The following is a 23,117-nucleotide window of genomic DNA, read 5'->3' as shown; positions in this document are numbered from 1 at the left end:
ACTCGCACCAAGTCCCATTCGCCCATCACCTCTGTGCTCGCTGACCCACATTGGCTCCTGGTTAAGCAACACCTCGATTTCAAAATTCTGATCCTTGTATTCAAATCCCTCCATGGCCTCGTCCCTTCCTATCTCTGTAATCTCCTTCAGCCTCACAACCCCCCCGAGATATCTGTGCTCTAATTCTGCCTTCTTAAGGATCCCTGATTATAATCATTCAACCTTTGGTGGCCGTGCCTTCTGTTGCCTAGGCTCTAAGCTCTGGAATTCCCTGCCTAAACCTGTCTGCCTCACTACCTCGCTTTCCTCCTTTAAGACGCTCCTTAAAACCTACCTCTTTGACCAAGCTTTTGGTCACCTGCCCTAATTTATCCTTATGTGGATCGGTGACAAATTTATTGTCTTAAAATACTCCTGTGCAGCGCCTTGGGATGTTTTACTACGTTAAAGGCGCTATATAAATACAAGTTGTTGTTGTTGCAGGCAGTGGCAACATTGACACTGGAGATTTTGTTGGGGGTTCAGGAAATATGTATTCAACTGCAGGCACAAAACCCCACTCAGCAACCCCTGACAGCTGGTGAGTGTCCCAGAGATTTGAGTAGAGCTGATGGGATAGTCAGTTCTTTTGAAACATTAAAAGTAGGAATGGGCTGCCAGTGGATTTACACAGTTTAAAAGCCCGCCTTGCAGTTATACAACCCGCGCTCATGCCGAGCGGTGTGGCACCACCTTCTCCAGGCCAGCTACCAAGTGACGGAATGAAGGAATTCTCTAATATATCCTGATAAGTTGCTAATTGGTTGTAAATAGTCACTAAATTGAAGATCACATGACTGTGAATTAATTGTAAGTAATTACCATTGTTTGTGCTAAATTAAACTCATTTTAGTTCACCCATGGAAAGTTAGAATAAATAAATCCCATGAATTGCAAAGTTTTTACTTTAACTTAAATTGCACTAGGGCATAACATCTGGAGAATATTACCGTAACTCTACTGCATAAATCTGCATGTTTAGCATAACAATTTGTTCAAATAGGGGGATCAATCTGATTTAAAATGTGTAACTTTAACATGTTCTACCGGCAGGAGAAGACGGGTGGGAGGTTAAAATGACAGCTGGGTTTAACCCACTGCTTTCCCACAGCTTTCTCGACACCCCCACACCGACCCTTTTAACTCCTGGGTTTTCAGGAGCATGAAGGCCATTCACCGCAGGCAGGCTGGAGCCTCAAATGTTTTTGAAATGTTGATGTAATTCAGACCCCGACCTCATTTTAAAAGTAGCGGATTATGCGCAGTCTCAGAGCTACCAGCGAAAGGAGTGCTCTTCCTAACCCAACAAGGAAACCTTGGGCCACCTCAGCCCAGGGCCTCCTCCATTGCAGTTGTCCCCAGACCCTTTCCCACTCACATCCCTTGCCGTGGGCCGCTTCCTTGGCAGTGACCTGCAGCCACACGGTTACCCGCTCCCACCCGCTGGCCTCTGTCATCGGGCGGGAGTCAGTGAGGGGGTGTTTAAAATGAGGGCCAGGAGTTAAAATAGGCCAGGCCTCATGCCTCGGGGGACTAGATAGATCGCAGCCCGCTTTTTCCTCCGCACCTGCGATTCCCGGCCCAAGTTAAAATTGGGGCTACAAACGCTGCAATCCTCCATCTAAAAGCATTGCAGCAGACTAATGCACTCAAACAATATCGAATTGCACTTTATAAGAACATACATAAGAACATAAGAAATAGGAGCAGGAGTAGGCCATATGGCCCCTCGAGCCTGCTCCACCATTCAATAAGATCACAGCTGATCATTGACCTCAGCTCCACTTTCCCGCCTGATCTTCATATCCCTTAATTCCCCTAGAATCAAAAAATCTATCTATCTCAGCCTTGAATATACTCAAAGGGCTGGATTTTGTCAATGGGGACGTGGTGGAGACGGGACTCCCACTTTTTGGGTTGTAGTCCCGCCTCCATCGACTTATGGCCAACCCACGCTATTTTCCCTTGATTGACCTTGTTAAGCCCATCCAGCGGGCTCAGCAGGCCAATTAAGGGACACCTGGTTACTGGTGACGTCAGTGATTGACATTTCATCTGTCAAGAGCTTTTGACAGATGAAAAATCAGCGTTTGACAGCTCTGTGAAGCTGTCAAACACTGACAATCTGTCTACTAACTTGAGTCCTTCTACTCAGACTCAGTTAGAGATCTCTCCAGACCAGAAAGCAGAATGCTGCAACTTTTGACATTTCAGCGGCCATTCTGCTTTCTGTGCCGGTGAACTGAGGGACTCCCGAGAACTGAAGGAAGAAAGCCTGCAGGAGAAAGTAAAGGTAAGTAAAACTTATTAAAACACTTTACACTTACCTCACACACTTACCCTCTGCACACATGCACCCATCACTCACCTGCACAACGGACATCTCGACCCCTCCAACCCCTTCAGACCGACGGTCCGCCTTGCTAACTTGGCGTGGTTCGGAGCCGTCGGGAAGCCCACACTTCAGGGCTAAAAATAGGGATTAGGCAAAAAACTGCATGTTAACTACCTGTTAACAAGCAGTTAATTGCCACTAATCCCCTTCCCGCCTCGGGGAGGCGGCTCCCAGCACAGGACGGATACCCGCCTCCTGGGACATTGGCACGGAGGCGGGTTGGGGGCAGGATGGGTTCCTGCTCCCCGATTCTGCAATTTTCCCACCACTCCCGCCTCTACGGGGCTTGGAAATTCGAGCCCAAAGACTCCACATCCACAGCGCCTCTAGGGCAGAGAATTCCAAATATTCACAATGCTCTGAGTGAAGAAATTCCTCCTCATTTCAGTCTTAAATGACCTACCTCTTATCCTGAGACTATGCCCCCTAGTTCTATACACTTCAGCCAGGAGAAGCAACCTCTCAGCATCTACCTGATATAAATCTATCAAACAATGATAAGGCTGATACATGGATTGCCTGACCATATATCCCCTTGTGATAGATCGAAAGGGAGAAGGAAAGAGGCTAGCTTTGATTCAGTGCCTTATCACATTTCTGTGAAACATCTTGAAGTGCTTCACATAAAATAATTTGTTAAAGTGCAGTGAACATTATAGAAGCAATTGGAATTACCCATGTGGTGCTGACTTTAAGAACACTGATGAATAATAGAATGAGAAATGACAATTTAAAACTTCTGAGGAAAAGTTCAATAAAAAAGCTTTCAGACACACGTATATAATTCAGTAAAACCCAAGAATATTAATCCATGCTGACATCTCCATTGTTGAAACTGGGCCTGTTGGCCCTGCAAGTAACATTCCCTCCCCCAGTCCCAACAGCAGAAGAACCATAGGCCTGGAAATTCCTTGGAGCTGCGCCCGCTCCTCCGGTGTTAATTTACCAGAAGTGCGGTGGAAATCCTGTTTACCAAGGAGAATTTGATCATCCCAGTCTACACTTATCCCTAAGACTCCAATCCTATTCTTAACCAGATATTTTATCCTTGTTTCTCAAATATTTTTAGGCTATTTCAATGTAGCAGTTTTATTCATTCATCCAACATCACTGGTACAATTTTCAGTTTTGCCTTCAATATTCTCTTAAGTATAGCAGTGCTGGTTGTTCCTGGAACCAGACATAGGCCTAGAAATTCAGTGGCCTGCGCCACCAGTTTGCGCCCAAAGAGGGCTTTTGCGCCACTGTGCAAACCTACCGCGATATTTAGCGGGGCGCTAATGGCGGTGCTAGCCAGTAGCGCTGTGCCACCACCGATGATGTCATCGGTGTGCGCAGCGCCCTGCTATCGCCCCGCTGGCCATATTTGGTTGCTGCCGCCTCCCCCGTGCCGGCTGCAAACAGCGACCGGTACACGGGGCCTACCTGTGCCGGTAGTGGGGCGAGTTAAGGTGGAGGTGCGGCCGGCCGCTTTTTCGGCGGCCGCCTGCCCGCACCTCCTTCCCCGGCCTCCTACACCCCCCCCCCGCGGCATTGCCGGCTGTTTCCAGAGAGCCCGGCACTTCTCCTTGGTGCCGGGCTCATTTGCCGGCACTCGCGAGCGGGGATCGCGCTGTTGCAGGCACCTCCCCCTTAAGAATGAGAGGAAGGCCTGCAGTACCACAGGCTGCCGTGCCGCAGCGGGTGGCGCTGCGGCACTTTACACGCCGATATTCAGTTTCAGCGCCCCAAGCAGGGCGCCAAAACCCTTGTTTAGCGGCCGGCTTCCACTTGGGGCACTGAAACTGAATTTCCCGCTGGCGCAAGTGGCTCCACGCGCAGCGGTAATTCCGGCGCCCAGGCCAGCTGGGCGCCCCTAACTGAATTTCTAGGTCTGAATGTCTTATGTTTACGGGTGTGCCGATACTGCCTAATATCTAACTACACAAAAGTGTAACCAGGGGTGTAAAAATAATATCCCCTTGAGATCTGAGTTGGATATTCATGTCTTTAGCATGTGTCTCCCCATGCACCTCTCCAATCTTTTCATAGGTGGACCAAGAAAACACTTTGTCGGGGGGAGAATTCGGTATCGCCCCGTTTGGGGCGCTAACTTTTAAAAGTTGAAAAAATTAGCGCCAGGCACTAATGTTTTTCAACTTTTAAAATAATTCGGGATTTACGTTCCAGGAAGGAAGCGAAGCACTAAATCAAGCGCTCCACTTCCTTCCTGGAGCGCAACAGGCAACAGACGGGGCGGTAGGTGTCCAGCGCTGCACACTGGGCCGTGCAGCACTGCCGCGTTGATAGGCTCCTTCCCTCTCTTAAAGGGAAGGGCCATCGCTGCAGGTTCTGCAATGGAAAGCAACTTACCTGGTCCTCGACGGCAGCCGTGATCCGGCCCAACCAGCACGATGCACTGCAACAGAGTGCCGGGCTGATCGCTGGCGAAGACGAGAAAAAAAAGAGAGAGCATTTCAGAATTCTTTTTACTTACCTCGGCCACCTCGCCTTTAAGTATCACCCCCGAAGCGCCCAGCCTCCCAGTGAACGCCTCCTGCAGCTGTAGGTGTTGTTGCCCGGTGATGCTGCAGGGGGTGGAACTGAAGTTCGGGTCCGGGACAATGTGCACGGTGATGATGTCATGATCTCTGGGCAAAGGAGATCGGGGCGCAACGCCATAACGCCGCCACAAACCTCCCGCCGAATATAGCGGGAGTCAATCTTCTTGCCGCGCCCGGTCGGTAAGTGTTTAAGGCCCGTTAGCATCCCCTGGAGGTGCTAACGGGAGGCACTGAGGTGCCCAATTTCTCCCCCTTGGTAAGATAAGGCTAAATACAAATCGTCAAGCTGTTTTATTTCACAGCAAGTGAACATACAGCACAGTAATGATGGGACTCATTTAGTTCAGTCAGTACAACATATCTTTGCGTAATAATGCAAAATAATGAACGTGCTACATATCCCCACATCAGTGGGTAATCTTGCTTGACTCAAACAAAATAACTTCTAATGACTCTCCTGCATTCTAACCTATTGAGTCTCACAAAAGCTTGTCCTTGCAGTCTTCTGTTTGTTTAAAAACTTGACTGTCAGCCCTGTCCCCATTATTATCTCCCTCTGTTCACAACCAGAGGGAAGGACCTATGCCAGACAACCCCTGCCAAACATCTGGAACCAGGGACCTCCCAACACAATTGGTGGGAGGTTTTTTATCGATGACTGAGACAGGCTAAAGAAATGCTTATAGCCTATGGGGAAATAATTTTGATGCCTAGCTTATTAGCATTTTAAACACCTTGGCCTAGAAATTCACTATGGCCCCGCCAGCTGGCTAACGGCCAAAAGTTAGCGCTGGGCGCGGAGCCATGTGCGACCGTCCGATATTCGCTTTTTGCGCCCCAAGTCTGAACCGGCCGCTATTCCAGGGTGTACCCGCCCCCGCTTGGGGCGCAGAAACTGAATTTCAGCGCTCTAAGTGCCGCTGCGCCACCCGATGCGGTGCGGCAGGCTGCGGTACTGCAGGCCTCCTCCTTCTCTTAAGGTGGAGGTGCCTGCAACGGGGAGATCGCCGCTGGATTGTGCCGGCAAATGAGCCCGGCACCACGGAGAAGTGCCGGGCTCGTGGAAAGCAGCCGGCAATGCCGCGGGAGGGGTGGTGGAGGAGGCCGGGGAAGGAGGTGCGGGCAGGCGGCCGCCGAAAAAGCGGCCGGCCGCACCTCCACCTTTATGCGCCCCACTAAGGCTGCAGTAAGGCCCTGGTCTCCGGATGTTAGTAGCGGCCGCCACGGAGGAGGCGGCGGCAACTGAATATGGGCATCGGGCCGGCATCGGGGCGGAAACGGGGCACTGCGCACACCGATGACGTCATCGGTGCCGGCGCAGCGCTACCGGCTACCGCCACCATTACCGCCGAGCTCAATATCAGCGCAACCTCCTATACTGGCGCAGAAACCCTCTTTAGGCGGTAACTGGGTGCAAAGCTTGCAGCGCCTTACTGAATTTCTAGGCCCTTTTGTCTCGGTATATTTATTAAGCTTGTGTGAACAGACTTTGCTTTTTAAAAAAAACCTCAATGTTTAAATGTAACTTGTTTCCAAATCTTTTCAGTGGAATAATGCTCAAAAAACACTCCCAAAATGTGGCAGACACCAATGAAAATATTTTCACCTACATTCTACCTCTGGATATCAATTTAAACATTGCCTCAACATGAACTACTCTAGCTGTAATTACTATGAGGGTGCAATCGGTCTTGGGCAGTAGCACAAGACGGGTGCTAGTGAATCGGCAGCCTGTTCTCCACCCAGCCTGAAAATCTTTCAAAATTGGAAAAGAAAGTCAGGCAGGGTGTAAAGCGGGCGGCCAATTCTCTAGTGCCTGTTTTGCGCTACTGCTGAAGACCAATTTCGCCTCCATAGTGGGAGAAAACCTTAAATATGTGGTGATTTTCATATCCAGTTATTTTTTCCATCATTTTTGTAAGAGGACTCCCCTGTGGAGCCCTGTATGTTACTTGACTCCTCGGTCGAACACTGGCACGATTGCCCGTTCGAAATCATTTATCTTTATGATGCCCATGAGTCACAAGAGATTAAAAATTAAATCAACTCCTTGACAAGTTACTGAGATATTATAAATACCCTGTATATAGTGGAGCATTCACTGTGGTAGCTCTGAAGACTAAGTAGAATATGAAAGTAGTCCTAGTCCCAAAGCCTGAATAAATTACCCTTTATTGCAAAAATGTATTCAATAGTTTTCAACTACACAAAAGTGGTATAAATATAAACATTAAAAAATAGAAATTAATGTCAAAAACAACTCCCATAGAACTATAGAAGTTCACAACACAGTTTGAGGTCATTCAGCCTATCGTGTCTATGGCTCTTTGCTAGAGTAATCCAAACTGATCACACTGCCCTGCTTTCTCCCCTCTGCTTCAAATATTTATCCCATTTTCCCTTAATAGATGCAATGGTTTCTGCCTCAATCACTCCCTGTGACTCGCAATTAGAGGGAATAGATTTTCCCGGTTAACCCTGTCAAGTCGTTTCACCATTTTAGAAACTGGTGTCACATCTGCCCTTGGCCTTCTCTGCTCCCGCGGAAATAATCCGAGTAACTCAAGTTTCTCCCCATGACTATAGTTTCTCATTCCTAGACTTGTCCTGGTGAATCTATGCTGTAGGCTCGCGATGGAGCTAATAGTTTTTCCAATTTTCTTTTCCATTGAAGCCAATGATGTAAAACCAGCAGCCGATTCACTGAGGTCATTTTGTTCTACGGACGGAAACCAATTTCATCCCCTATGTCCTTTATATAAAGGAACACCAAAAATTGCACACAGCACTCCAACTGTGGCCTAATCATTGCCTTGTGCAAGTTATTGTTGCCTCTTTACTCTTGTACTTCATGTGCCTATTTATAAAACCTGGCATCCAAGGCTGCTGCTGGCTTTAAAAGCAAATATTTGAAAATTGCATTAAGGAACTTTTCATTAGTGTTTCACCTTTTTCAGACTTTTCTGTCAAATCAAAGATTCTCCGAAAGAGAAGCTGACTTCAACGAGGTGAGTAAAATAATCAAAAATTTACAAAATATGTCTTGTAGTTTATTAAAATGTGGTAATCTGTTAAAAGGGAAGCAAGGTGTCTTCTGATGGCAACTTGGAGAGGGGAGGGGAGCCTGACAGTCCTAGTTGTTGTAAAGATAAAGGAAGCCCGTTGTGGTCTGATGGTTTGCAGAAAATTAATTGGCACTGGCTGCATAATTCATCAGAACATAGGAATAGGAGTGGGCCATTCAACCACTTGAGCCTATTCCACCATTCATTTAGATCATGGCTGATCTGTACCTCAACTCCATTTACCTGCCTTTGCTCCACATACCTTGCTATCCTTACCCAACAAAATCTATCGATCTCAGTCTTGAAAGTTTCAATTGACCCAGCAGCCACAGCCTTTTGGTAGAGATAGTTCCAGATTTTTACTACCCTTCATGTGGAGAAGTGCTTCCTGATTTCACTTCTGAATGGTCTGGCTCCAATTTTAAGATAATGCTCCCTTGTTCTGGATTCCCCCAGTAGAGGAAATAGTTTCTCTGTATCTATCTTATAGAATCATTTTACCATTTAAAACATCTAGATTAGTTCACCCCTCAATCTTCTATACTCAAGGGAATATAAGCAAAGTTTTTTTGCAACAGTTCATGAGTGCCACAGGTAAGTTATGTTGGTAGAAACATTGATGGTTAATTTTGTATGATACTCCACTCCCAGTATGCATTTTTGGTTTGCAGTAAGTCCACACTACAATAAGGTAATTACTGTGAGGTGAGGTGAGGCTCCTGGTTGGAGCCTTGCTCAATGGGAACGTGGATCAAAGAATCGTCACGAGATTCTGCAAGTCCGATTCCCTGATTGACACCCCCTTGAGCAAGGCTCCGTGCTGGGAGCAGGGCCTTGTAAAATACAGCAAGTAACATTTTCTTATTATACTTCCAATGTCTGTTAGTTCATTGCCACTTTGGAAAGCATTTATTGGTTAGGCGTGGTGTGATACATCTGCTCCTACTTGCTTCCCAGTGTTGGAGGCTGGTGTTTCCATGTGAGATGGCAGATGCAAAGGGATAATCGCCATGGCGCCGTTTTGTAACCAAATATTTTTCAGTCTAAGTATTCAAATTTTAGAGCGCATTCAGTGCATTGCCAAACCCAACATAGGGAACAAGGGCCTAGAAATTCGATTGAGCTGCGCCTAAGGGTCCAACATGATGGACAGTGTGCATGCGCTCATTCCGTGCCAGAGGTGCATCACCCGGCATATTAGATCGGGCTGCTCAGTAGGCGTCCTGGGTATGTGCCTGAAACTGGCATTAGGCCCATTTGATATGTAAATCGGGGGCCTAATGTCTGTTTGTAATTGGTTTGCAAGTGACCGTAGCTTGCGCTGTGTATGCTGCGGTCAGGTTTTTACAGGCGCACAGCAGCCAAACCAACGGAACAGACAGAAGGTATGCCACGGCCCTGCTCACTGTAATTTAAAGGCCCAGTCCATATTCTGGCACCCTCCACAGGCGCTAGTGGGACTTCCACCCTCTCCAGTCCCTGGAATTGTGTGATGAAGAAGCCCGTAAGCTCCTCACACTTGTTATAGGCGAGGGCTGGGTAGAGGAAATTAAGAAGATAGTTGAACGTCAAGAAAAGAAACTGTTAAGTCTGTGTGTTCCAGTTGTATTAAGATTAATTACTGACACAGACTACAAGAATAAAGTTCAACAGGTCTTTACTAGTTGGAGGTCAGGACTATACTAAATACAATATCACTACACAGTACTTATATACCGGTGGTCACCACCAGTATTACGTATACAGCAGCCAGAGAAAGTAGTACATCTCTTAAGGTGGACCAGGCTTAAGTTCTCTTAAGGTGGAACAGGTTACATACACCACAATCCTCCCTTTTTAGCTTAACAGTCATATCCCCATTTAACATAACATCATAACATATATACATATATAACTTCAGGTATAAACAGTTCAAAGGTTCAGTCTCTCAGGAGGCTTCTGATTCGGTTTGGATAACGCCTTTCAGTGGTCTCTGATTCTTGTTGCTGAGGTGACTCTTCTTGTTGGTTTCCTATGTATTGGACGTCATCATCAGGTACAGTCCCTGCCGAGGTAGATGCTTCAGGTTCATTAACGTCTTCCACAGTTGTCTCTGTCGCAACCATGGGTTCGACCCTTGCTCTTGATTCTACCAGTTGATCCGCATGACGCCTTATCACATTGTTACCAATATCTACTGTGTACATCAGAGGTCCTTGTCTGGCCCGAATTGTTCCGGACTGCCATTTTTCGTTTCCATAGCTCCTTGCCAACACTGGTTGTCCTACGTCGAAACTTCAAGTGGATTTGTTATTAATATGCCGGAACTGTTTGTTTTCCACTTCCCTCCGCACATTTGGTTTTAACAAGTCCAACCTGGACCGCAACCTCCTGTTATAAAACATCATGGCAGGACTTTGGTTAGTCACTGCATGAGCGGCGTTTCGATATGCCAGTAGGAAATTGTCCACCTTGTGTTGTAACGGAATCTGATCATCGTTCATGGCCTTTATTGCCTTTTTGAATGTTTGGACAAATCTCTTGGCCAACCCGTTTGTCGCCGGATGATATGGGGCAGAGGTATAATGTTTCACCCCATTCTTCTTTAAGAATTTTTGGAATTCTTCCGACACGAACTGTGGTCCGTTGTCCGAACATATCTGTTCTGGCAATCCGTTCCTTGCGAATATTGTTCTTAACACCGCAATTGTCTTTTCTGAAGTAGTGGTATTCATCTTGATCACTTCTGGCCATTTGGAATGTGCGTCCACCGCAATTAGGGACATGGAGTCCATGAATGGACCAGCAAAGTCAATATGTACGCGTTGCCATGGGGCTGAAGGCCATTCATGGGTGTAGCGGTGCGATCGGAGGTGCATTTTGCACTTTTTGGCACCCAGCGCAGCTTTTTGTCAACTCCTCTATCTGTTGGTCAATGCCCGGCCACCATACATAAGCCCTAGCAAGACTTTTCATCTTAACTCCCCCCAGATGACCTTCATGCAGTTCCTTTAGAACTCTTTCCCGTAACTTGGGAGGAATAATCACTCTTGTCCCGTACATCAAAGTACCATGGCAGACGGACAGCTGGTCTCGCCTTGCCGAGAATGCCGGTAACAGAGGATCACCATGTGTTGGCCATCCCTTCACTGTCACCTCGTAAACTCGGGACAGTGTCAGGTCGTTCCTGGTTTCTCTTTCAATACTTGCATTGGTGACTGGTAAACACTCGATGATGGTCGAATGAAATAACTCAACAGGGTCAACTTTCGCCATCTCTTCTGCTTCAGGTAGTGGCAGGCGCGACAGCCCATCAGCATTGCCATGCCACTTTGTACCTTTGAATTCTATTTGATATTGATGTGCCCCTAGGAAAAGGGACCACCTCTGGAGTCGCTGTGCTGTCATCACCGAAACACCCTTCTTAGGGTTAAAAATGGATACCAACGGCTGATGGTCTGTCAGAAGTGTGAATTTTTGGCCCTGCAGGTAATGATTAAACTTCTTCACTCCCCATACAAGGCTGAGAGCCTCCCTATCGATCTGCGCATAGTTGCGCTCAGCGGAGGTCAATGATCTGGATGCAAACGCGACTGGCCTTTCCGTGCCATTTGGCAACTTGTGTGAGAGTACTGCCCCAATACCATATGGAGAAGCATCACAAGCCAACCGAATAGGCAGTGTCGGGTTGAAGTGAGCCAACACTTCCTCTGAGGTGATCAATTCTTTGCTTTTGCGAAATGCTTTCTTGCAGTTTTCACTCCATTCCCATGGTACCCCCTTCTGTAAAAGAGCGTTCAGCGGGTGCAGTACCGTGGATAGATTCGGTAGAAACTTATGGTAATAGTTAATCAATCCCAGAAACGACCTCAACTGAGAGACATTATCCGGAGCGGGAGCCTTTACAACTGCCTCTATCTTGTCAGGAGACTTATGAAGCCCCTCCCGGTCAATGACATGACCACAGTACAAGATCCGCTTCTGAAAGAACTCACATTTCTGCCGATTAACTCTAAGTCCATACTCTTTCAGTCTGTTGAGCACCAGTTCCAAGTTTGCGAGGTGTTCTTAATCACCATCACCTGTAATCAGAATATCGTCCAGGTAACATTGTGTGCCTGGAATTCCCTGTAATACCTGCTCCATGGCCCTCTGCCAAATTGCCGGAGCCGATGCCACTCCAAAAACCAGCCTATTATACCGGTACAAACCTCTATGCGTGTTGATCGTGAGGTACTGGCGTGACTCTTCTTCAACCTCCATCTGCAAGTACGCCTGCGCCAGGTCTATCTTGGTGAAGTGTTTCCCGCCAGACAACGAAGCAAAAATATCCTCAATCCGCGGAAGCGGATACTGCACCGCGTGAAGCACCGGATTAACGGTGATCTTGAAATCTCCACAGATGCGAACCTTCCCTGGTTCTCCTGGCTTGTTGCTCGAAGGACGTTTCATAACGGGAACAATGGGCGTAGCCCACTCACTCCAATCTACCTTAGACAGTACACCTGAACGTTCTAGCGCTTCCAGTTCCGCTTCTACAGTAGGTCGTATTGCATAGGGTACCGGTCTGGCTTTGAAAAATTTTGGTTGTGCATGTTCATCAATCTTGATGTTTGCCGTAATTCCTTTCAGTGTTACCAGTCCTTGCTGGAGCACCTCTTTAGCATCATCCAATATTTTGGACAATCGTTTAGGTTTGACATCTGTTTCCCCGGAATCTACCGTTAGTGCTTTTAAGGAGTGCCAGTCCATATTCATTTTCCTAATCCACTCCCGTCCCAGTAGTGGTGGACCTCCTTCAGGTAGCACATATAAGTCCATTACTTGGCTTTCTTCGCCCTTGTGGACCACTTTTACCTCTATCTTTCCGATGGGGTACACTCTTTGCCCCGTGTATGTTTTCAATATAATCTTCGTATCCCGTAGGGGAATATGTTGGAATAACCTTTTGTAATCTTTCTTATTCATGACCGTCAATGCCGATGCAGTGTCCAATTCCATCTTTACTTGGACTCCTGCTATCTGAAGAGTGACCCAAATTGTCTGGAGATCTGCATCCTTACCAACGTTGTGTACTCTTAAGCTACCCAGTTCATTACTGCTAGCGTCTGAATCTGACTTCTGTTCGTTTGAACTGGTCTTTGTCACCTTGTGCACCTTTATGTATTTTCTTTGCGGTGACTTTTTGTTGCTGGTCTTCTTTCCTGACCGGCATACTTTAGCTATGTGGCCAAGCCTGCCACACGTTCTGCATTCTTGGTTTTTAAACCAACACTGGTTCTGATCGTGTGTTGTCTTTCCACAACGATAACATTTTACAGTACTCAAACCCAATTTATTTGTACTGAGTTCCGGTGACTGTAGCTGCATTACTGCCGTGCCTCTCGCTGCGGCTTCGTGTGCTGCTGCCATAGTGACCGCTTTCTCAAGCGTCAGCTCATTCTCCTCGAGCAGTCGCTTTTGTGTATCTTCTTTTAATAATCCACACACAAATTTATCTCTTAGCGCTTCTGTCAGTCCCGTTCCAAACTGACAGTATTTTGCTAGCTTACGCAATTCCATTAAATATTCAGCATTGCTTTCATCCTTCAGCTGCCTTCTGCTGTAAAATTTAAATCGTTCCGCTAGCATCAGCGGCGTGGGGTTTAGATGATTTTTCAGGACAGTAACAATCTCCTCGAACGTCTTATCCGTCGGTTCATCTGGTGATAAAAGGTGTTTCAATTGCCCGTATGTCTTTGCACCCATTAAGTTCAATAAAGTTAGTGCTTTCTCTGCATCTGGGATTTTATTTGCTTTACAATAATTTTGTATGCGTTCTACATACATGGCCCAATCCTCGATGTCGCTATCAAAGGTATCAATGTTCCCATGTTTAGGCATCGTTGCAATTAATTTTATCCCAAGATGGCGGCTTCCCGCTCTTGTCTTCGTCCTCCGCCTACAAAATGGCGGTTTTCCCGTGCTTGGCGGGCTTCACCCACTGGCTGCAATGGCGTTTGGCGTGCCGCTGCTGCTCCCCTTTCCCAGCGGTTAGTAACTCCCCCGACGCTGTCTCTGCTTCACCGCGGCTCCCTCGGGCATTCGCGCTTCCCCGATGTCGCGCCTCGCAGCCCTTCTTGCAGGCCGGTTATTAGCACTGGCTGCGTTCGCCTTCACCGCGGCTCTCGCGCCTTCAGTCGCCCCAGACGCTGTGCCTTTTTGGCCCGAAAGCGGCCCGGCCCTTATCACCAGCCGCGATCGATGTCCCCGCGCTGCGCCTTTCGGCCCAAATGCGGCCCAGCCCTTATCTCCGGTCGCGATCGATCTCACCGCCCTTATTCCTCCGTCTTCCTCCCCCCGTCTGTACAGCCAACGCGGCCGACTTTCTGCTCGCGTCGCTGACCGGCTTACCCACCACCGAGGTAGAAAGAAGATAGCTAACTGCCGCTGATGGAGGCTTCGAGTTCAGGATGTCTTCTGCACTCCGGGTTCTCGATGCCTGCCGCGCGACGTGTCTTCCAGCAGGGTGATGAGGGTGGATGCCTCTCTTCGACGCCCGTTCTGTGGACGAAGCCGCCGTGGATATAAACTGCCGCAGGGTAAGAATCGGACTCGTCGCCACTGTTAAGTCTGTGTGTTCCAGTTGTATTAAGATTAATTACTGACACAGACTACAAGAATAAAGTTCAACAGGTCTTTACTAGTTGGAGGTCAGGACTATACTAAATACAATATCACTACACAGTACTTATATACCGGTGGTCACCACCGGTATTACGTATACAGCAGCCAGAGAAAGTAGTACATCTCTTAAGGTGGAACAGGCTTAAGTTCTCTTAAGGTGGAACAGGTTACATACACCACAGAAACCAGGGGTTATCTTTCCACTCCAAGATGATCCTAGAGTAGCAGAGGAGAGTGAGGCCCAGTAGAGCTTGATGTGGCCCAGTAAAATCTGATGATGCATGGTGTGCTAAACATAGAAACATAGAAACATAGAAGATAGGAGCAGGAGTAGGCCATTCGGCCCCTCGAGCCTGCTCCGCCATTCAATGAGATCATGGCTGATCATCCAAATTCAGTACCCTGTCCCTGCCTTCTCTCCATATCCCTTGATCCCTTTAGCCTTAAGAAATATATCCAACTCCTTCTTGAATATATTTAATGAATTGGCCTCAACTGCCTTCTGTGGTAGAGAGTTCCACAGGTTCACCACTCTCTGGGTGAAGAAATTCCTCCTCATCTCAGTCCAAAATGGCTTACCCCTTATCTTTAGATTATGACCCCTAGTTCTGGACTCCCCGGCCATCGGGAACATCCTTCCTGCATCTAGCCTGTCCAGGCCTGACAGAATTTTATAGGTTTCGATAAGATCCCCTCTCAATCTTCTAAACTCCAGTGAGTATAAGCCCAATCGAACCAATCTCTCCTCATACGTCATTCCTGCCATCCCAGGTATCAGCCTGGTGAATCTTCGCTGCACTCCTTCCATGGCAAGAATATCCTTCCTCAGATAAGGCGACCAAAACTGCACACAGCACTCAAGGTGCGGTCTCACCAAGGCCCTGTACAATTGCAGCAAGACATCCTTGTTCCTGCACTCGAACCCTCTCGCTACGAAGGCCAACATTCCATTTGCCTTCTTAACCGCCTGCTGCACCTGCATGCTTACCTTTGGCGACTGGTGCACAAGAACACCCAGGTCTCTTTGCACTTCCCCTTCTCCCAATCTATTGCCATTCAAATAATAAGCTGCCTTCCTGTTTTTGCCACCAAAGTGGATAACCTCACATTTATCCACATTATAGTGCATTTGCCATGTTTCTGCCCAATCACCCAACCTGTCCAAATCGTACTGGAGTTTCACGACATCCTCCTCACAGCACACCCTCCCACCCAGCTTTGTGTCATCTGCAAATCTGGAGATATTACATCCAATTCCCTTGTCCAGATCATTAATATATATCGTGAACAGCTGGGGTCCTAGGACCGATCCCCGCGGTACCCCACTAGCCACTGCCTGCCACTCGGAAAATGACCCGTTTATTCCAACTCTATGCTTTCTATCTGCCAACCAGTTCTTTATCCAAGTCAAAACCTTGCCCCCAATCCCATGTGCCTTAATTTTGCACGCTAATCTCTTATGCGGGACCTTATCGAAAGCCTTCTGAAAGTCCAAATACACCACATCCACTGGTTCTCCCTTATCTATTTTACCAGTTACATCCTCAAAAAATTCCAGTAGATTAGTCAAGCACGATTTACCTTTTGTAAATCCATGTTGACTTTGTCCGATCCTGTCACTGCTTTCCAAGTGCTCTGCTATTACATCTTTTATAATGGACTCTAGCATTTTCCCCACTACCGATGTCAGGCTTACCGGTCTATAATTCCCTGCTTTTTCTCTACCACCTTTTTTGAATAGTGGGGTAACATTAGCTACCCTCCAATCCATGGGTACTGTTCCAGAGTCTATCGAGTTCTGGAAGATGACCAGCAATGCATCTACTATTTCCAGGGCCACTTCCTTAAGTACCCTAGGATGTAGATTATCAGGCCCTGGGGATTTATAGGCGTTCAATCCAGTCAACTTCCCCAACACCATTTCCTTACAAATACTGATTTCTTTCAGTTCCTCCCTCTCATTAGTCCCTATGTTCCCCGACATCTCTGGGAGGTTATTTGTGTCCTCCTTTGTGAAGACAGAACCAAAATATGTATTTAGTTGGTCTGCCATTTCTTTGTTCCCCATTATAAATTCCCCTGATTCTGACTGCAAGGGACCTACGCTTGACTTCACCAATCTTTTTCTCTTCACATATCTATAAAAGCTTTTACAGTCAGTTTTTATGTTCCCTGCCAGCTTACTTTCATAATCTATTTTCCCCCTCTTAATTAATCCCTTGGTCCTCCTTTGCTGAATCCTAAACTGCTCCCAATCCTCAGGTTTGCTGCTTTTTTTGGCCAATTTATATGTCCTCTCTTTGGATCTTATGTTATCCCTAATTTCCCTTGTTAGCCACGGTTGAGTCACCTTTTTTGATTTATTTTTATGCCAGACTGGGATAAACAAATTCTGTAGTTCATCCATGCAATCTTTGAATGTTTGCCATTGCCTATCCACCATCAATCCTTTGAGTGACATTACCCAATCAATCCTACCCAGCTCACGTCTCATACCATCATAGTTCCCTTTATTTAAATTCAGGACCTTAGTCTCTGAGTCAACTACTTCACTCTCCATCTTAATGAAGAATTCTATCATATTATGATTGCTCCGACCCAAGGGGCCTCGCACAACAAGATTGCTAATTAATCCTTTCTCATTGCATAATATCCAGTCTAAGATGGCCTGATCCCTAGTTGGTTCCTTGACATATTGGTCCAAGAAACCATCCCGTATACACTCCAGGAATTCCTCCTCCACAGTATTGTTACTAATTTGGTCAGCCCAATCTATATGTAGATTAAAGTCACCCATGATGACTGCTGTGCCCTTATTGCACACATCTCTAATTTCCCTTTTAATGCCATCCCCAACCTCTGCATTACTGTTTGGGGGTCTATACACCACTCCCACTAACGTTTTCTGCCCCTTGGTATTTCTCAGTTCTACCCATACAGATTCCACATCATCAGAGCCAATATCTTTCCTTACAATTGTGTTAATCCCTTCTTTAACCAGCAATGCTACCCCACCTCCTTTTCCTTTTTGCCTATCTTTCCTGAATATTGAATACCCCTGTATGTTGAGTTCCCAGCCGAGGTCACCCTGGAGCCATGTTTCCGTAATCCCAATCATATCATATATTCATCTACCTCTATTTGCGCTGCTAATTCATCCACCTTATTACGAATGCTCCTCGCATTGAGACACAAAGGGGGAGAAATTCGGTTGATAGCGCTACCGATTAACGCCTAAAGAGGCCGAGAAGTGGGGCGCAAGCCAATTTCCGGGCGGGCGCAAGGCGCCTAGCACCTCGCCCCATATTGAGCATGCATTTAGCGCTGGCGCTAAATCTTAGCGCCCGCTCATGGGCGCAGGCTGATTATGACGTCATTTGAGTGTGCAACGCCTTTTGGGTGCCCCAGACCGGAAATTCAGTGGCGCCCCCCTCCGTAGCGCCTGGCGCTAATAGTGACAGCTTACCTGGGCCTTACCAAGTCGCTCTCGGGCTGGAGGAGCGTTATTTAAAGGGGACTGGTGTGGTTTAAAAGCAGCAGCCATTTTTGGATCACAACTTCCTCGAGAGCTGCAAAGAGTTGCTGAGCTGCACACTGAGAGCCATTTGACCACTGAGCCAGTGCAGGCAGATGATCTTCAGCCTTCTGACCATCACCTTGCTGTTGGTGAGCCTTGACAACGAGGAACCTTCCTGTGGGCTGCATTGGAGGGGAACGTCCTGCTGCTGAATCATCTGGAAAGGGCACTGAGATGCAGGGAGAGGGGGGCGGGCATGGCCAGATGGAGGAGGGCCAACAGACGTCGCCACAGCAGACCTTACGCTGGCAGGGTTATCCGACAGCAGTTTTCCTACATGAACATGCCGGAGGAGCAGTGTGTTAGAAGGCTGCGATTTGAAAGGAGGTGGTGACTGAGCTGTGCCAGCTGCTTCAGCCAGATCTGCAGCCTCAGATAAGGTGCAGGACATCTCTGTCGGTGGCTGAGAAGATGGCTGCTGGCCTGAACTTCTACGCGAGCGGCTCTTCTCAGGCTGCGCATCAGAGGCTGATCAGAAGTAGCTTCTAGGCCCCTCTCACAGAATGCTTGCTGCCATTCCAAGAACAGGAATTGGCAACAGCAAGGGCCTAGAAATTCGATGCAGAAATTAGAAATGCAGACCTACAGTGCTTGGCCTTCACGTTGGGTGTGACAGAGCTCCAACCCGGTACGGCACATATTCCCAGGACCATCTAACTTTTTAATTGAGACACCTAGAGGAAAGAGACACGGCTCATAGGACAGGAAGCCAACAGTTGGTAAAAGTAAGTGAGGAAATAAATCAAGAAGTAAGGGCCAAAATTCAAGCCTACATTTCGTTGTACTGCACTTGTGCACTAACAATGACAATAAAAGTTGATTTGATTTGATTTGGGTGTTCCACTAGTCTTCCACCATAACTTGTACCAGGTCTCCGCCCTTTCTGGGAGTTTCCTATTTGCCTTGTTCGGAGTGCAACCTTGGTCCACCCCTTACAATGCAAATGATGGCAAAGGGTTGAACCAGGAGTAGAGAATCCCTATGCCGGGAGTGCTAATTACTTTTGGCTAAGTCAGGACTGATGTGCCTCAATAATTCCGAGACTCGATGTTAGCGAAATAAAACAAGGCTTTTATTAACTTAGAAGGTAACACATAGTGGAGAGAGGTATCTTCCATCCGGAGGGCTGCAGTACTGGATATGAGGCCAGACTGAGCTTGCTTACATAGGGGCCAGGTATGGGCGGAGCCCTACACACAACACATTCCAATATACAATACAATGGTGAGGAAACGGAACTGGGGGAAGGGAAATGAAACTGAAACCGACCACAGTCACAGGCAGTGATGAATGGAATATTTCATCACATTCACCCCTTCGATAGATTTAGTCTGTTCGGGGGTTTGATAGTCCTCTGCGACCGACGTGGCTGTTGCGGTGCCGCGGGTGTCGGCTGGGTGTCCCCGGTAGCCTCCTGGGTCTCTGCCGGGGGTGCCGCCAGGGTTGTTGAAGGGGTAGTTGGTGGGGGTGCCGTTGGTCGATGTTCTTCCGGGGGTGATGAAAGAGTAGTGGGTGGGTAAGAGTTGCTGCGATCGTTGTCGCTGCTATCGCCGTGGTTGTTGTCGTTACCGGCTGGGGCGACGTCTTTTATGGACACGGTGTCCTCCCTTCCGTCGGCGTGCCGGACATATGCGTATTGGGGGTTGGCGTGGAGTAGGTACACTGGCTCCACGAGAGGGTCCGTCTTGTGGCCCCTCACATGCCTTCGCACGAATACCGGACCTGGGGTGGAGAGCCATGACGGCATGGATACGCCTGAGGTGGATTTCCGGGGAAAGACAAACATTCGTTCATGAGGCGTGGCATTAGTGGCAGTACACAATAGCGACCGTATCGAATGGAGCACATCCGAGAGGACTTCCTGCCAGCGGGAGAAAGGGAGGCCCTTGGTCCTTAGAGCTAGAGTGACTGCTTTCCATACTGTCCCGTTCTCTCGCTCCACTTGGCCGTTACCCCGGGGGTTGTAGCTGGTGGTACGGCTCGTGGCGATCCCCCTGGACAGCATGTACTGGCGTAGCTCTTCACTCATGAAGGACGCCCCCCTATCCGTATGGATGTAGCTCGGCATACCGAACAGGCTGTTGAGGCATTTAATGACCGTGGCGCTGGTCATGTCTGGGCAGGGGAAGGTGAATGGGAACCGGGAGTATTCGTCCACAATGTTCAGGAAGTAAACATTGCGGTCGACGGACGGGAGGGGGCCCTTGAAATCTAAGCTGAGCCGCTCAAAGGGCCGTGTGGCTTTGATTAAGTGGGCTCTATCTGGGCGGTAGAACCGAGGCTTGCACTCAGCGCAAGTGCGGCAGTTCCTGGTCAGAGACCGAACTTCCTCAATCGAGTAGGGTAAGTTACGGGACTTTATGAAGTGGAACAGCCGCGTGACCCCTGGGTGGCAGAGGTCATTGTGGAGGGTCTGTAGCCGATCCCCGGTGGCGCTGGCACACATCCCTCGTGAGAGGGCGTCAGGGGATTCGTTAAGGGCCCCTGGCCGGTAAATGATGTCATACTCGAAGGTGGAGAGCTCGATCCGCCACCTAAGAATCTTATCATTTTTAATCTTCCCCCTCTGTTTATTATTGAACATAAACGCTACCGACCGCTGGTCGGTAAGTAGGGTGAAGCGTTTGCCGGCTAGGTAGTGGCGCCAGTGGCGCACTGCCTCCACGATGGCTTGGGCCTCCTTTTCCACGGAGGAGTGTCTGATCTCGGGCCCTTGGAGGGTCCTCGAGAAGAAAGCTATGGGCCGCCCCGCCTGGTTGAGGGTGGCCGCCAAGGCGAAGTCAGACGCATCACTTTCCACTTGAAATGGAGTGTTCTCGTCCACTGCCTGTAGCGTGGCCCGCTCAATATCCTGCTTAATGCTTTTGAAGGCGGCGTGGGCCTCAGCAGAGAGCGGAAAAGAGGATGCTTTCAAGAGGGGGCGGGCTTTGTCGGAGTAGTTGGGGACCCATTGGGAATAATAGGAAAATAACCCCAGGCACCTTTTCAGGGCTTTGGGAGTGTTGGGCAGGGGCAGCTCCCGTAGGGGGTGCAATCGGTCGGGGTCTGGTCTGATTTCCCCATTCTCCACCACGCTGCCTAGTATGCAGAGGCGCGTGGTGTTGAAAACGCACTTGTCCTCGTTGTAGGTGAGGTTGAGTTTTTGTGCGGTTTCCAGGAACCTCTCGAGGTTCGAGTCGTGATCCTGCTGGTTGTGACCGCAGATGGTGACGTTGTCGAGGTAGGGGAAGGTTGCCTGCAAGTGGTGGTCATCGACCATGCGGTCCATCTCCCTCTGGAAGACCGAGACCCCATTCGTCACCCCAAAGGGGACTCTGAGGAATTGGTAGAGGCGTCCGTTCGCCTCGAAGGCGGTGTACGGGCGGTCCTCTGGTCTGATAGGGAGCTGGTGGTACGCTGACTTAAGGTCGATGGTGGAGAACACCCGGTATTGGGCGATTTGGTTCACCATTTCTGATATGCGGGGTAGCGGGTAGGCGTCTAGTTGGGTGTACCTGTTGATCGTTTGACTATAGTCGATCACCATCCGTTTCTTCTCGCTACCCCTTACCACTACCACTTGGGCGCGCCACGGGCTGTTGCTGCGTTCAATAATGCGCTCTTTCAGGAGCCTGTCTACCTCGGTCACGATAAACCGCCTGTCCTCCCAGCTGTACCTCCTGCTTTTGGTCGCTATTGGCCGGCAGTTAGGGGTAAGGTTCGCGAATAGCGAAGGCGGCTTTACCTTCAGGGTAGCCAGACCGCACACTGTGAGGGGCGGCTGGGACCCACCGTACTTGAGCGTGATGCTTTGGTGGTTGCACTGGAAATCCAGGCCCAAGATCACGCTCGCACATAGATTCTTCATGATTAATACTTTAAAATTATCATATACAGTTCCGTTAACGGACAATTGTACCGTGCAGTAACCCAGAATGGTCGATGTCTGGGTTTTGTCAGCCATAGAGATGGTACCCTGAGTAGGGACCACCTTTAGGGAGAGTTGTTGTGCCAGTTCAGGGTGGATAAAACTCTCCGTGCTTCCACTGTCAATTAAACATTTAACCCTGCACCCGTTTACCTCGATGTCCACCATTGATTTGGATAGCGGGTGCGGCCTGGTCTGGTCCACTGTGACCGATGCCACTGTAGGGCCCTGATCGAGACAAGATGGCGTCCACGCTGTCTGCTCATAAGATGGCGGACCCCACGAGGTCGGGCAAGATGGCGTCCAAGATGGCCGCTCCCACGGCGCGCACGCGGCGGGTTTTCCGGCGGTTGGTTTTCCGGCGGGGTTCCCTCTGCACACCTTCCCGAAGTGCCCCTTCTTACCGCACTTAAAGCAGGTGGTGCCTTTCGCCGGGCACAGGTTTCTGGTGTGCTTTGGCTGCCCGCAGAAGTAGCAGTTGGGTCCCCGACGCGTCGCGGCTGTCGTAGGGCTTCTGGGGGGAGAGCAGGGCCCCGACGGTGTCGGGCTGCCGGGCGGGGAAGATGCCTTCCAAGATGGCGGCGCCCTTGGTGCACACGTGGCGGCGTGGACGGCGCGGGCTGAAGAGTAGGCGTCCGAGTTTCTCTGGGCCACATCCAGGGATTGCGCGGTGTCCGCAGCCTGTTTCAGGTCCAATCCCGTTTTTTCCAGCAGTCTTTGCCGGATGTAAGTGGAGCTGAGGCCTGTGATAAGGGCATCGCGAACAAGCTCGTCAGTGTACACTGCGGCTTTTACATCTCGGCACTTGCAGTCTTTGCCAAGCATTTTCAGGGTGCCTAGGAACTCCTCCACCGATTCCCCAGGTCGCTGTGCGCGAGTAGCGAGCAGATGCCTAGCATACACCTCATTCGTAGGCTGCTGGTAATGCGCCTTTAAGATGTCGCAG

The 23,117-nt window shown here is 48.9% G+C and overlaps 1 protein-coding gene and 1 long non-coding RNA gene across 12 annotated transcripts in view; one reads left to right on the top strand and one right to left on the bottom strand.

The window, feature by feature from the left end:
• LOC147115177 (fer-1-like protein 6) overlaps positions 1-23,117 on the bottom strand; it is a 904,394-nt gene that overhangs the window by 377,789 nt on the left and 503,488 nt on the right. The gene's annotated exons all lie outside the window — the stretch shown is intronic.
• LOC147115182 (uncharacterized) overlaps positions 1-23,117 on the top strand; it is a 75,336-nt gene that overhangs the window by 38,534 nt on the left and 13,685 nt on the right. For 9 of the 11 annotated variants that reach the window (XR_015079074.1, XR_015079077.1, XR_015079072.1 and 6 more), the window contains exon 2: positions 7,935-7,985. The exons of the other annotated variants lie outside the window; for them this stretch is intronic. This is a non-coding gene — a long non-coding RNA (uncharacterized LOC147115182). The remainder of the gene's footprint in view (positions 1-7,934; positions 7,986-23,117) is intronic. 11 annotated transcript variants of the gene reach the window in all.

The sequence above is a fragment of the Somniosus microcephalus genome, chromosome 7 (genome assembly GCF_052327205.1).
Source record: "Somniosus microcephalus isolate GS21.2 chromosome 7, FLI_Smic_1.0, whole genome shotgun sequence".
NCBI classification, from domain to species: domain Eukaryota; kingdom Metazoa; phylum Chordata; class Chondrichthyes; order Squaliformes; family Somniosidae; genus Somniosus; species Somniosus microcephalus.
Note: the sequence above shows the minus strand (reverse complement) of the source record. Positions and strands in the feature narration are given on the sequence as shown.